The following is a 16,375-nucleotide window of genomic DNA, read 5'->3' on the forward strand; positions in this document are numbered from 1 at the left end:
GCCACACGGATGGTGCCCTGTTACAGGTGGCATGTTCCAAACCGTCCCCACTTGATGGACTTCCTTAGGAGGAGGTCTGGTGTGAACCAGCTTGTCTCTCAGACTAGTTGCTCTTTTAAAAGCAAATAGTGGTTGTGGTAGGGAATCTTCACCGGTGTTCAAAATCTTCCAATGTTTTCGGACAATACGCTGGATGGCGTTGGATCTGGTGCTGAACGTATTTACGAATGTAAGCCTGTCGTTCTTGGTCTTTGGGACCGGTGGTTCTAATAAGGCTTCCCTATTGTTGTTAGCTGCTCTTTTCATTGAGCGCCTAATCAGTTTCTTCGGGTAGCTCCGTTCAGCAAGTTTGGATGCCAAGTCGTCAGAGTGCTTGATTGAGTCTTCTTTGTTGGTACAGTTCCGCTGCACTCGCAAAAACTGTCCATACGGGAGATTATCCCGTAACGATTTGGGATGACAGCTGGTATATTGCAGCAAGGAATTGCGAGCCATAGGCTTTCTGTAAAGCTCGGATTTCAGACCCTGTGGTGTGATCGTAATCAACAGGTCTAAGAATGCCAATGAGTGTCGGCTGCTCTCCAAAGTGAACCGTAGATATGTATTCTGCTCATTAAGCCAACTATGGAAATCGTGGAGAGAGTGTTCATCTCCACGCCAAATCACCAGGATATCATCGATATACCTCTTCCATGAGCATATCGATCTCAGAAAAGGATTTGTATCGGTTAGAACACAGTCTTGTTCAAACTTGTGCATGTATAGATTCGCCAGGGACGGAGCAAAAACGCTGCCCATACTTGTCCCAGACGTCTGCAAGTAGAACTGGCCTTCGAATTCAAAAAAGTTTTCTTTCATAGCAATCGTAGCCAGATTCATCACTAGTGGAATAGGTGTTATTGACTCCCACGTTAGTTCACCCAACAGAGCTTCAATAGCCTCTAATGTTTCGTTCTGGGGGATGGAGGTATAAAGTGACTCTACTCTAACTTTTTTGAATTCGAAGGCCAGTTCTACTTGCAGACGTCTGGGACAAGTATGGGCAGCGTTTTTGCTCCGTCCCTGGCGAATCTATACATGCACAAGTTTGAACAAGACTGTGTTCTAACCGATACAAATCCTTTTCTGAGATCGATATGCTCATGGAAGAGGTATATCGATGATATCCTGGTGATTTGGTGTGGAGATGAACACTCTCTCCACGATTTCCATAGTTGGCTTAATGAGCAGAATACATATCTACGGTTCACTTTGGAGAGCAGCCGACACTCATTGGCATTCTTAGACCTGTTGATTACGATCACACCACAGGGTCTGAAATCCGAGCTTTACAGAAAGCCTATGGCTCGCAATTCCTTGCTGCAATATACCAGCTGTCATCCCAAATCGTTACGGGATAATCTCCCCTACGGACAGTTTTTGCGAGTGCAGCGGAACTGTACCAACAAAGAAGACTCGATCAAGCACTCTGCCGACTTGGCATCCAAACTTGCTGAACGGAGCTACCCGAAGAAACTGATTAGGCGCTCAATGAAAAAAGCAGCTAACAACAATAGGGAAGCCTTATTAGAACCACCGGTCCCAAAGACCAAGAACGACAGGCTTACATTCGTAAATACGTTCAGCACCAGATCCAACGCCATCCAGCGTATTGTCCGAAAACATTGGAAGATTTTGAACACCGGTGAAGATTCCCTACCACAACCACTATTTGCTTTTAAAAGAGCAACTAGTCTGAGAGACAAGCTGGTTCACACCAGACCTCCTCCTAAGGAAGTCCATCAAGTGGGGACGGTTTGGAACATGCCACCTGTAACAGGGCACCATCCGTGTGGCAACTGTGCTGCATGTCCACAGACCAAAAAGACCACCTCTGTCGATATAGGAACGAATCGTCCATGGGAACAGAAGAGGTTCACCAACTGCAACAGCAGCAATCTGATCTATCTCATCACCTGCCCTTGCGCACTGAGGTATGTCGGAATGACTACCCGGAAGATCAGAACTAGAATCTCAGAACACAAGAGCACAATAAGGTGCAAAAAGCAAGCAACAAGACTGACAAATCACTTTATCCAAGTTGGGCACAGACCGACGGAGTTTGAGTGGACTGTGTTAGAACAACCCAATATTCCTACTCACATCACGGACATATCTAGGTATCTGTTCAAAATCGAGCAAAAATGGGTGTATAAGCTCAACTGTGATAAAGGCGGGCTAAACGAAGACATCCCATGGATGACACTGTAGGAGCATCACCCGATGATTGCATGTATACTGAGAGGCTCACCTGACTGGCCACCTGTTACCATCCTGAGGCTAGTCCTATCTACTGAGATATGGACCATGTTAATTCATTTCCATCACAGATATTAAGGCTATACAGCCATGTAGATGGCTACCTTGTAAATATGCTCAGAAATTGGCAATAGTGTACCACCAACACACTCAATATGCCACCATGTATAAGAGTCCACACAGATTCCCTGTACTCTTGAGAAGGAGTACGATGGCTGTAGGACGGTGTTTCAAACACTTTGACACACTAAGACAAACAAACATAGAGTCTCCGCGCCAGAATTGACTTTATTAGTCACCGCGCGAGAAATGACATCTCCCTGAACAGCGGCAGTATAAACTAAGCGCGACCGAGGGGCGCGTCCGAAACTACAATTCCCAGAGGCTTTTGTAGTTCTTAACGGACACGCGCCAGAGGACGCTTGTCGAACGTGAGCTGGACCACATTTCCCAGTAGCACTTGTAGTTCTGGGATCCGCGCGCATGACCCATTGCGCAGGCACAGAGACAATAAGGAAGTGCACGTCTCCCCCCGCGGCACCTCCCCAAACAGCCCGGCTGGCTGTCTGAAGTACCGACGGAGAGGTGAGGCTGCAGGAGGGGCTTTGCTTTTTTCATTAACTCCTTACTCGATATGCAGGGCGTGATAGACGCTTCTTGTGTGAATGGGTGAAATGCGCTTTAAGATACAGCGCGATTTGACTGTGGTAGACATATGGTTTCCTGTCTGTGGCAATGACTATATTTGTAAGCAACTATTGCACTAATGCGCAGGTCTGGAGTGCCGGCAGCTTTATAACATATGCCATAACCGGGAATTATGATGAGACAACCAACCCCTAGTAGGTTGCTGCGTGACTTCACGATAGACACCTCAGGGCGTTGTATGCCGAATGAATTAAAACATGCCATAATTGGGAATAATGATAAGTCAACTGACCCCTTTGGGGTGCTGTACAGGCATCCTTCAGGTGGTGATTCTGTACCTGCCTGACACTGGCTTTTAACACTGACGTTTGTATATTTTTCTCTGCACTACAGAGCGGTGCTTCATTTTCCTGAGCTGTTTGCCAGGTGAGGTGAGACCATTTCCCTTAAAAATTAAGGTGAGACATTGATTACGATGACAATGTGATACACACTAGGGTCATCTGACCCTGATGGAGTATTAGAATAATTTGAACACATTATGTTGGTATAGCCTTAACTAACGTGAGTGCTATGACTGTTTGTTTTTCATTACATGTGGATTCGCTGGCTGTGTCAAAAACGGACACTCACAGGAGAATAATGGAAGTGTACAGGTGACACTTTTTTATGTTCACAGAATGTCCTGTTTTTCACATATCACTAAGTAAGCAGTAGCAATTAAGTTTATGGGTCCTGAGGAAGCGGATGGTATAACAATTGACCAGTAACCGCAGAAACATGTCGACCAGATAGCCCAGTCAGAAGGTATTTGTTTGAACCACCTGACTTTTTTGCACTATTGTTTTTCATTTTGGAGGTGCATGACTCCAGAATAAAGTAATAATTGTATGCACCATCCAATCTTACACTTATTATTTTTATTACACTCATTTTTTGTGCACTGCTCACAGTTACGAAAACTTTATCTACCAGACATCCATCCATCACTCCGTGTCTCCAATATTGATCTATGGTGATAGAGTGGTGGTGAAACTACTGTGGAGTAGACCAAATGATGTACTGGGTGCCCAAAATCGCGTAACTGATGGACATTTTTCACAGTGGTTAACTGTCCAGTCTGTCTTCTATCTTCACAGGAGTAGCAGACACATAGCCAGCAACACTGAGCATGTTTTGAGCTCACTATTAGACCCACAGTTATTTGTTGTTCTTTATTAGAAATACATGTCCCCACATGGGCATTGGGGTTTCTCACCCTCCATATATCTATCAAACCTCCCTCCAGCATAATATCATGTAACGCTTGGCATGCGTGCGGGTGTAATGGTCTGGATGCACCTTTGCGATCGAGCGTATCATTTAAAACCACATTAAAATCCCCCCTCCCCAAATAATGGTAGAGGAGTCCAGCAAGTTTATCTGTGCCCAGACAGCCCCAAAAAAATCCGAATCGTCAGTGTTTGGACCATACACAGCTGCCAGGACCACTAGTTTACCATTCAGCACACCATGCACAACAACATATCGCCGCTCCGGATCAATACTAATGTTACGCTCTCTCCAGTCCATACCCCTACGTATAAGCATCGCTACCCCCCGGGAGTAGTTGGGGTATATGGCAGAGTAAGTAGTTCCCCATCGGTTATGTTTTAACTTTGCTGAGGGTTGAGAGTTGGATGTGTTTCTTGTAAAAAACAGACATCTATGGCATGCCTATGTAAATATGAATTTGTTATCACACAAAAATGCCAATACTGCCAAATAATTTCAACCTACTATTTTGTTTCCTGCATCTGAACTTAAACTGAATGCAAGGGAGACTTTTATCATTGAGTTAATCCATATAGATTTGCCTTTTATTTGCAAATATTTCTCTTTCTCATGTTTTTCAAACGTTTTTTTGTTCACAAAACATTTTTTTGAAGCACATTAGAAAAAGAACGAAACATGAACGTAAATTGTGACAAAACTTAACTTTCAAAACTTCATTCATACTGGGGGACATGATCCATCATACTCAACAAACACTCAGCCAATTGTCAGTCTAAAAAATCATACAATTTTTACACTTTATATACACTTTGTTTAAAGAAGCCATAGATTCTCATTCGTAAATTGACTTTCTACTTTCAGAGAAAATGCTTTCAAATATCTTGTGGCTTCCACTTATGAAACGTGATCTGTAGGGGTCTACGCGTTTCGAACTCCTTAGTTCTGGAGTTCTCGTCAGGACCGTGGGCTGTGGATGACAAGGGACCTGTATTAATGGGGATTCTGTGAAAACTGCTTTTAGTTCAACACCCACTTCCTAGTCTCTTACCTCTCTAAGTGGAAGCTAGCTGTAAATATGAATGCAGTAGTCTCACCTTTCTGCCATCATTCAACCCCCGGATATTCCATGTCAGAATTCTTAGTCACTCCCATCCGTTGTGTGTAATCAACGTGTGCCCGCTCTTTAGATGACTCTCAACCAATCCCTGTGTGGTGATGGGGAACATTTTTAAATATGACCGATACCATACCAAACACCCAATTAACCTCAACCTCCCTCCACCCACTCCAACCCCCCAATCAGGTTGTGTCAAATACCCCCCGCAAACACGCATAGCGTGGAAACTAGTAGAACCATTAAACAATGGGAGACACCCCACGGAGGTGCGGCAGCACGCGCATACACCCCCGTTTTCACAGGGTGGCTGAGGAGGCGGGGATGTGCTTCCGCAAATACCCACCAGTAGGTGGCCCCTAAAATAACATTTCGCACCTGCAAGTAAACATTTCCAGTTTTAGTATATCGAGGCCCATACAAAAGAGGAATATATGGCACTTAATATCCAGACAAGAGCACAGAAGATAGCAGTTTTTAGGCACTTATAGCAACAATGGTGAAAGAGTCACATCCCGTTTAAATCACTAACCAAACCTATGTGTCTTATATCAGTCATTGTCGCTCATTTGACCCTCTCCACTGCCTCCTGTAGCACCCATCTGCTTCGTTGTGGATTTGCAGATGTGTTTGGCAAATTTGAGCGGGGACTTAGCATCAGTAAAATAGTGTGCAGTGCCATCATGAGAGACTTTAAGCTTGGCAGGGTACAGTAATGAGTATGGAATTTCAGCTTGAAGCAGGAGTCGTTTTGCTGGTAGAAATTCTCGGCGAGCAGCCTGTATTAAAGGTGTGAAGTCGGGGTAAAAGGATATGTTATTCCCTTTCTGTGATGCGCCCTTTTTCTCTGGCCAGTCATAATATCAAGTCTCTATCCTGATAATTTAGTAGCTTTGCAAGGATTGGTCTGGGTGTGCCCCCAACCGGAGATTTTTGGCCAAGCGCTCTGTGGGCCCGCTCCACCGTAAAAACGGGATAGATGTGGGTCAAAAAGTTTGTGCACAAGGTCAGAGACAAATACTTCCATTTTTGTAATGGCCGTCGTCTCCGGAATTCCGGTTATTTGGACGTTACTCCTCCTGGAACATGCTTCCAAATCATCCGCCTTAGCACGTAGGGTTTCCAGCATCTTATCCATGTTTGAGATGTGATCTTTTGTTTCCTGCTTGAACTCAGTCTTCAACATGACGGTTTTCCAGACAGTCTAGCCGTGTTTCGTGTGTTGTGAATTGGGATCCGACCAGCTCTAGCCGAGTAGTCAGGGCGTCCAATTTTGAATCAATGTTCCTGAGACTTGTACGCATTTCCAGCATAAGCGATCTAATGTCTTCCTCTTGGCTCGTCCCGGGCGTATCCCTTTCCGTAGCTTCTTGATCTGCGTTGCTTTGTTTTGGTGGGCGTTTATTTTCAAATGTTATTTTCGGTTGGCGAGGCTCAGCTTTGCCCATGGCGACCTGGGAGTTGGCCACCGCCCGCAGCACTCGCGCCACTTTTCGATGGATAGCCCGCAGGGAGTCCGTCTCGTAGAGGGGCTAGGAAGCACTCGCTAACGGCAGTGTAGATTCAGCGGCGGCCGCCACCTCCCAGCCAGCCAAATTTAGTGCCCACAGGGATAGATATCTCGTATGTAGACAATGTCAGCTGCACTGTGTTTAGCTGGCGCGGCGTCCCATCTAGAATCCTGAAGGATAAAACCAGGTCTTTTAGAGTTAGGTAAACAGCTCAGAGTGATCCCCCCAAGTTCTGTCACCAAGCACGCCACGGCCTTGCACGGTATTAAGGAGTGTAGCGTTGTGCAGAGCGGGATCGCAGTCCTGCGCTTTGAGGCTTATATATCCCCGAATAGTCCTGCTTCTGTCCCGTGGGTGATTATGGGGGGCCCCCTTCGCCACTAGCTACCGTGTCCCGCTTCATTAGTGCCCTCTATAGCCAAACCATCCCGTCAGCCACAGGCATGCCAGTTAGGTGTGTTCTGAACAATGCACGGAGGGGGGAGGGGGTAGCTCGTACCTTTCTCTTGGCGCCGCAATCGCTCCCTGCAGGCAGCCCCCGCACAGATGTAGTGGCGCTAGAAGCTGACCACACCCGTCCAGGAGACACGTAACACAGCTTTGCGGGCCCCCTGCGGTCACCGTCGCCGACGTTGTCGCCCTTCCCCGGCAGCCAGCACCATGCGTGTCCCAGATGGCGCCTCGTCGGATCGATGGCGATTTTTGCAGCCACGGAGCGCAGGGTCCGTCAGTCGAGCTACCGGTGAGTAAGGCTTATGATGTAGGAATAGGGTGTCGTCACCAAGCAGCTTACCAGCCACAGCGCAGTGCTTGTGGAGCACACCATAAGGCGGGCAGCCAGCCCCCACTCGGCCCTCACAGCCGCGGGCTCAATTTGTCGCGCGTACCTGGGCAGAGTTCCGCAGCCCCCGGCGTCACACAGCAGACACACTACGGCGTTTCTTTGGGCATGTTTAGCGCGCCTTATGTTGCAGCTGGAACTCCACGAGTCTGGTAGCAGGTTCACCCAATCTTCCGCTACTGGATTTTGTCAAGTTGGGATTTTGCATTTACAGAAAAAGAAGGATTAATGTAGGATAAAAGCCTCAGCCGGCGGAGCTCGCTCAAGAGGCGGCCATTTCGCTGCCCGGCTAGCCACGCCCCCCTGGGAGATTATGAGTGTTAAAGGACAATTGGTGTGTAGTGGATATTGTTGGGTGAAAGGTGCTGTTAGGTGTCACATAGGAGCCAGTTATGAGATTCCATAAGTGTATTGAGCACATATGATGTGTTCTGTACACTGTTTACTCCTGGGTGATTGTGTGGGTGATGTAGCCAACTATAGGGCACGTTTTAGCCATCGGATTGGTTGGTCAGAAAGGTAGGAATGTAGTTGTATGGTCAGAAAAGTAGGAACTGAGAGAGCAAAGAAAAGAGGCAAGAAGGGGGACTAAGATGGAGAATTAATATGTATGAATGTGGGTGTGGGTATATCTGGTGGGGATTAAAATTATTGGCAGTATGTTTCGGGGGATACCAGGCCCCGAATATATCTGCTGTACTTATAAGCTGAGGAAGGAGATTGTTGTAAGTTAGAGCTAGAGATGACAGGTGCTCGTCCCTTCCATGTGGCAGACCTGTCAGGTTTATTTTTATTTTTTCATTTATAACGTTTTATATAGCACGAAAATGACTCTTGCGGGTATGCAAGGGCTTTACAGTGTTTGATGAGATAGGGAATGTAAAGAAAGTATGAGAAAGCTATTGTGTTGTACTCACACTTGCTGTGCATGGGCTGATAGTCAACAGTGAGGTGCAGGTTGCAAGGCTCTTTCCGACCGAACCGCATCGTAATGTGCCGGTCAGATTCCTTTCCGACCACCTCATTTTGATGGAGACAGTGGGAAAGGAATCCAACCGGTCATTCTGACAGACTCGGAGAGCCCGTCCGTCAGTCGGAGTGCGTCAAGTGATCTCAAGGGCGGGTCTTTCTATCCTTGAGATTACAATGACTGTTTCTGACATGGTTTCCATGCTGGTCCGTCCGATTTTGAAACCATGCCGGAAAGTGTCTTTGGGGGCCCCCAGCTGGGCCCCCTTTGGTGCACGGCCTTCGGTTGGAGGCCGAGGGGGCACCTATGGTACCCACCCCCATATTGATCCCTGCACCTCCAATTTTTTTGGGGAAAATCAAATTTATTGTTTTACAACACATAGAACATATCAGTGAGAGCACGGAGGACAATAGATCAATTACTTTCTTGTATAGCATCCCACGGTTTCATATCCCATAAGACATACACAGGCAAAAATAAGGAAGCAAATCAATCCGAAACCCGCCACAGTACCTAACCACTTCCCCCACACCCTTTCGTATTTTTTGGGACATCCTCTCACCACGTAAAGGGCTTTCTCCTGGGTCGTGCACCAGTTCACCCCCCTTCGCCACCTCCCAAGGTCAGGCGGGTCAGGACATTTCCATGCCGCCGCTATGTCACGCTTGGCCACAATCATAGCTGTATTAAAAAATATGTTGTATTTTCTGGACCCGTCCAGCCCGTCCGTAATCCCCAATAGTGAATGACGTGGGTCATGGGGAACCCCCCATCCCAGGACCTCCGTAAGCGCCTCCTCAATGACCCCCAAAATCGCTCCAGGCGGGGACAGGACCAAACCACATGGAAAAAATCAGCCGGGCATGATTACATCACGCACATGACGCGTCTGGGTGCAAGCCCACTCGGTGAAGGCGCAGGGGAGTGAGGAAAGCAGCATGTAAGTAGTAGACCTGGATCAGCTTAAGTTTGGCGGAGGCGGTGACTGTCCTGGGTGCCATGAGATCATTGTGCCAGCCCACCTCTTCGAGGAGGCCTACCCATTCTACCCATTGGTCCCTCAACTTATCAAGGTAGGTGGGGGTGTTGTTGACTAAGGTGCGGTATATGCAGGAGATGCTCCCCTTGCCTAGGTCTCCCAGCATTGTCTGCGCCTCGGTAGGGCTATACTCGGGGAGCCATGTGTCATCCGTGATGTGCGTTTGGAGGGCGTGTCGCAGCTGCAAATACTTATAGAATTGAGATGACTGTAAGGAGTAACAGGTTTGAAGCTCCTGGAAGGAAAGCATTACGGCCTTTCGCCCATATGTCCCCTAGTTGTGAGATGCCAATAAAGTTCCATGATTTAAACCCCTGTAGCCCACTAACCTCCAGGAGCAAAGCCCCGTGCCAGAGGGGTGTACATTGGGTCAACCTACGCGTCAAGCAGGTGTGGCGTAACGAGGCCTGCCAGGCCAGCAACACTGAGCGTGTCACGTTAGGTAGTTGGGATGGAATGGGCCCCCGTACATCATAGCTTGGATTTGAGATAATCCCAGCTCACTCAGCTCAAGCCGGTAGGCCGGGTCAGACCAGTCCCCATTGAAACAGTCGTGGGCCACCAGGAGATACGCAGCCAAGAAGTAAAGATATAAGTGCGTCATCCCTATTCCCCTGTTGAAGGAGGAGATCCGGCATGCAGATAGAGCCAGGGGTGCCCTCCCCCCTTTTCATAGAAACTTGGTAGCTAGACTGTCCAGTTCCCGGAACCAGGTCCTGGGAAAGCAGAGGAGTCCACCTCAGTTTGGGCCCAGTCATATTCAAACCAGTCATCACCCTGCTCTAATAGGAACAGTCCAGCTCTATCTGCCTGGCCTGGCAGGTTGGACTCGACCATTCTAATTGGTGCAGGGCCAAGACTGATTTGCATAAAGTTTGTCTCTGTCTAGACTGGCACAGTAGATGAAAAATTGTGATGTGGAATGCGATCATCATCACTTTTAACTGAGCAACCCTCCCCAGGGGGTTTAGGGGCAGCGTCTGCTATTTGTGGAGATCCTCTTTGGCCTTTTTAACCAATGGGATGACATTGAGGGACCAGCCCAATTCGGGAATAAGGGTGATCCATATCCCTAGGTATTTAAAGGATTGTCGCTGAAGCTGTATGGTGGATTGCCAGTCTTAGCAATCCCTAGAGAGGTGCAGTGTGACCAAAACTGACTTCCCGGGGTTCAGCCGACGACCAGAAGCCTGCCCGAAGGACTGTAAGATCTGGAGGCAGTATGGCCCTGAGGAGGCTGGTTCAGTCAGAAAATCAGGACGTCATCCACAACTCCAATTTTACTACTGAAGAATGCTTTACGGCCAGTTTATGGCCAGAATGCATGCTCCCATAGCAAAATGTTGGAATTCGACCAAACAGTGTTTGGTCGCATCCTAATGCAGCGGTCGGGACCGCTGACTTGGTGTCGGTCGATTAGCCCCAGGACTGATGTGGTGTCGGGCGGAAGTGATTCCGCCTGACATCGTGATGAGGCCCTTAAGATGCAACTGTGTCTTTCCTTGGAAACGTTTCTTTAGCTGACATGCAGGATGTAGATTTTCAGTTAGAGTTTATGTAAATGTAAAAGAAAATGCATGCTGAAGATCAAAAACATTACTTACCTATAGCCATGACTAAACTGACAAGTGACAGGATGGGAAACAATAAAACTAAGCTGGTGTCTTTGCCCAATTCTCTTTGGGCTTCCAGGTGACACATGCATATGCAGTTTTCCAGAACCAAAACTGTATGGCAGGAGTAAGCCTAGTGTTCAAGGCATATGAGCTGCAGATCTCACACTTCGCATTAGATCGCCATCTTGTGTTGGGCTCGGATGATTGCACGTTGTTGTCGTCTTGGAAGAAGACTTTGTAGTCACGAGATAGGGAACTCCTCCCTTGGACAATAGGGCGCATGGGCATCGACTCCATCCTTAGATTGTTTTTTTCCGCCACTGGGTTCGGATGTAACTTTTCAGCTCCGGTTCGAAATCTACTTTCTAAAGTACTTTGACGCGATAAAACTTACTTAAACTCTTCAGATTAACTTTTAAACATCTCGACCTTCGACTTGTCTTCATCAGCTCGATTCCGGTCGTCCACGTGGGCCGTTGGGCCTATCCATGCTGTGAGGCCTACAGCTCATGGAAAGGGCGCCATTCAAGAAATGCCCCCAGTGTGGAGCAAAATTTCCACACAGTGACCATCATAAGGTCTGCAACCTGTGTTCATCACCAGAACACGACGAGTCTACCTGTTCAGCCTGCGCATCCTTTCGATCGAAGAAGACCATTCGAGACCGAAGAGCTCGTCGGCACATCATGCAGAGATCAGCTCAGGAACCAGTGGACAACTTCGACGAAATCCCAGATGTCCCAGAAGAAGATTCCGAAGATCTCAAAATCGTGTCTGAGGCAGATGATTCCGATGACTCCATCACTCCGGGTCAACGAGTGAGTACTACTGCCCCTACCCCAACCCCCCCCCACCAAGATCGAAGGCTATGGCCAACACTCTGCCTGCTGGGCCCAGTCATGACCGAAAACATACGTCAGGAGCCCCGCCCTCGAGCCCGGCTCCAAAGAAAATTGAAAAGCCTTCCGGTAGCTCTGGACCGAGCAAACCGCGCGGGCCGATCCCACCAGCGCCGTCGGCACCGAAACCGAAAGAAGTCCCAGCTCCGAAACCAGTTCCGACGCCATCGACTTCGAAAGATAAATCGGGCGCGAAAACTCCCAGGCCCTTAGACAAGCCGGCTTCAGACGATTCCATACCGAAGAAACCAGCTTCAGCTCCGAAACCAAGATCTTTGGAGCCAAAACCCACGCCAAAGGACTCTATTACATCTCCTAAGACTAAGGACAAAAACAAACAAAAACCCCGCTCGGAACCGTAGAAATTGGCGCCGAAAGCAGTTTCTCCAGAAGAGGAGCTTTTTCATCCTGATCCTAAGCGGAAACAGATCTATATTGTTCCAGAGACAGGACTGTCACCACTCCACCATATAGAAAGAGGAAGTTAGACACAGCACCTGCTCCTCCAGTGCCTGTGAAGAAGGACTCTGCCACATCGCCTATGCATCCTTCTTCTCCTATACTTCCCTCTAACCCACCTCCTCCCCCTAAACCTATTGCACCTCAAAATTCTCCCCCTAATTTTTCTTCACCTAATACACCTCCTCATAATGATGATGATGATGACATAGGGGTAGGGGGGACCCACATGACCCTTTTACGTATCCAAATGATCCACCTGATTGGGAGTACCCTGTCCCACAGGACATACCAGACATCCCAGATCCACACACATATCCCTCAAAGCCATCTCCTCCAGAAGATAATATTGGTTTTGGACACTTAATTAATAGGGCTGCCATCTAACATGGAGTCACAATGCACTCAGACGAGGCAGAAGAGGATTTTGTTTACTTTTGAACAGTCCCAAAAGTCAGTACAAATATTACCTATGATTAAAAGGGTCATTAAGCATGCCCCAGAAGTGTTTAAAGATCCTGTACGTGCCAGGATTCTAAACCCCAGAATTGAAAAGAAGTATAGGCCTGCCCCTGGAGATCCCTTAGATTCTCTAGTCTTTTCTAATACTAGAAATTGTGCAAACTCCCAAACCTCAGGAGAAGCGCCACCTCCTGATAAAGAGTCTAAGATGCTATACCCTTCAGGTAAAAGAGTCGCTGCCCGAGCAGCCAATACCTGGCACATAGCTAACACTCAAGCACTGCTCGCAAGATATGACAGAGCACATTACGACCAGTTAGAAACACTACCACAACATTTGCCTGACCAATATAAGACACAAGCAAATGATCTAATCCAAGAGGGTAAGCTAATCTCAAATGCATCAATCAAATGTGCACTTGATGCAGCAGACACTGCCTCCCGAGCAATAAATACCAGTGTCATCCTTAGACGCCACGCATGGCTACGTATCTCTGGTTTTAAACAAGAGGTCCAGATTACTATTCTTAATCAGCCATTTAACCACCAACAACAACAACTTTTTGGCCCGGCTGTGGACATTGCACTAGAAAAGATGAAGAAAGACACTGAGACTGCCAAATCTATGGGAGCTTTACAGTCCCCACAAACACGAGGCTCCTTGCGTCGCTCCTTTTACAGAGGAGCCTCTAAACAAATGGGAGCAGACAATTCATCTTCCTTTAAAGCCAATACACAATCATCCCCTAACAGAGGATATTTTAGAGGCGGATACAGAGGAAATAGCAATAAAGGAAGAGGTCGAGGTAACAACACCAATCGTACCTCTCCCACCACAAAACAATGACTTCCTTCCGCTCGCCCCACAACATTCCACTCCTGTCGGGGGGAGATTAGCACAGTTCCTACTTGTCTGGAATTCCATCACAACAGACAAGTAGGTGAGACAAATTATCCAGTATGGTTACTGCCTAGAACTTACAGCTACCCCATCACATATACCACCCTGACAGCGTCCCATGTCCGCAGAACATCTTACGCTGCTAAAACAAGAGGTTCTCTCATTGCTTTAAAAAGACGCAATAGAAATAGTTCCTTTACAGCATCAGGGATCAGGGGTTTACTTCCTAATACCCAAAAAGGACGGGACACTAAGACCAATTCTCGATCCCCTCAATCTATATATACACTCAGATCATTTTCACATGATCACTTTACAACAGGTGCTCCCACTGTTACAACAAGGCGATTTCCTTGCCACACTAGATCTCAAGGACGCCTATTTCCGCATTCCCATACATCCTTCTGACAGGAAGTAACTAAGGTTTGTACTAGAAGGACAACATTATCAGTTCAGAGTCCTTCCATTCGGGTGACCACTGCACCCAGAGTGTTCACAAAGTGCCTTGCAGTAGTAGCAGCACATCTCAGAAGACAACAGATCCATGCCTTCCCATACCTAGACAACTGGCTAATAAAAGCCAAGTCATTCAATCAGTGTGTTCAACACACTTATCAAACCATTCAAACATCACACAACTTGAGGTTCACGATCAACTACACCAAGTCGCATCTCCAGCCCTCTCATAGACACCAATATCTGGGGGCTACAATAAACACCTCTACAGCTCTAGCTTATCCCAGTCCAGCCAGGATAGCGAGCATTCAGACCTTAATCACAACATTTCAAGATCAACACTCTCTCCCAGCCAGAGTGTTAATGCAACTCATAGGCATGATGGCATCTTGCATTTTTATTGTGCCATTTGCAAGACTTCAAATGCGTCCCTTACAAGAATGCCTAGCACATCAGTGGAATCAGGCTCAAGGTCAACTTACGGATCTGGTGTTGGTGGACAGCCGCACACATCGCTCTCTGCAGTGGTGGAACACCAACAATTTGTCCAGAGGGCGGCCGTTCCTCGAACCTGTTCCACAGATAGTACTTACAACAGACACATCTCTCACATGATGGGGAGCCCATCTCCTAGACCATACAACTCAGGGAAAATGGACCACTCAACAAAAAGTTCCCCACATCAATCACCTAGAGCTGCTAGCGATATTCCTAGCACTTAAAACCTTCCAAGTACATGTACAGAACAAAGCTGTCTTAATCCAGATGGACAACATGACAGCCATGTACTATATACAAAAACATGGAGGCACACATTCTCTGCCTCTGTCCCAGCTTGCACAAAGCATTCGGAGATGGGCCATTCCACAAAAAATATATCTACTGGCCGAACACGTTCAAGGAGTTCACAATCAGATGGCAGATCTGTTAAGTCGACAGACACAACAGATTCACGAACGGGAACTACATCCACAAGTTCTTCCTCCATTTTTCCACAAGTGCGGCCAACCAGACATAGATCTGTTCGCCACACACGAAAACGCAAAATGCCCAACCTTCGCCGCCAGGTTCCCACACCCATTGTCCAAGGGCAATGCAATATGGATGAACTGGTCCCGCAGATTTGCGTGCGCTTTTCTGCCACTCCCACTAATCCCACTAGTGGTACGCAAGCTCCGGCAACAGTCTCTCAAACTAATCTTAGTAGCTCCCACATGGGCACGCCAACCGTGGTTCTCAACCCTGCTAGAACTATCAATAGTTCCACACCAAAGACTGTGCCTGTCCCCATCCCTGCTAACGCAGAACCATGGAGAGATCAGGCATCCAGATTCAAGTCAACTGAATCTGGCGATATGGCTCCTGAAGTCTTAGAGTTTGGTTACCTTAACCTGCCACCAAACTATATGAACATCATTAAAGAAGCCAGACGACCCACTACTAGAGCTTGCTATGCTGCAAAATGGAAAAGGTTTGCCATTTACTGCACTAATAATTATATTGATCCACTAGATGCTTCCATCCAGAATATCATTTGCTATCTACTGCATTTACAAAGATGTAACTTAGCATACTCATCTATACGTTTACATCTTGCAGCACTTGCTGCGTACTTACAAAACAGACAACACTTGTCACTATTTAGAGTCCCTGCAATTAAGGCATTCATGGAAGGACTAAAGAGGATCATTTCTCCTAGATTACCAACCTCTCCAGTGTTGAACCTCAATATTGTTCTTACCAATCTCATGGGACCCTCATTTGAGCCTTTACACAAATGTGAACTACAATTCCTCACATGGAAAACAGCGTTCCTATTGGCCATTACCTCTCTTAGAAGAGTAAGTGAAATTCAAGCTTTCACTATACAAGAACCATTTTAC

The 16,375-nt window shown here is 47.2% G+C and overlaps 1 protein-coding gene across 3 annotated transcripts in view; it reads left to right on the forward strand.

Moving 5' to 3' along the window:
• The window catches only part of TBK1 (TANK binding kinase 1), a 428,747-nt gene that overhangs the window by 125,414 nt on the left and 286,958 nt on the right, over positions 1-16,375 (forward strand). The window lies entirely within an intron of this gene.

This window comes from Lissotriton helveticus, chromosome 1_1, assembly GCF_964261635.1.
Source record: "Lissotriton helveticus chromosome 1_1, aLisHel1.1, whole genome shotgun sequence".
NCBI lineage: Eukaryota > Metazoa > Chordata > Amphibia > Caudata > Salamandridae > Lissotriton > Lissotriton helveticus.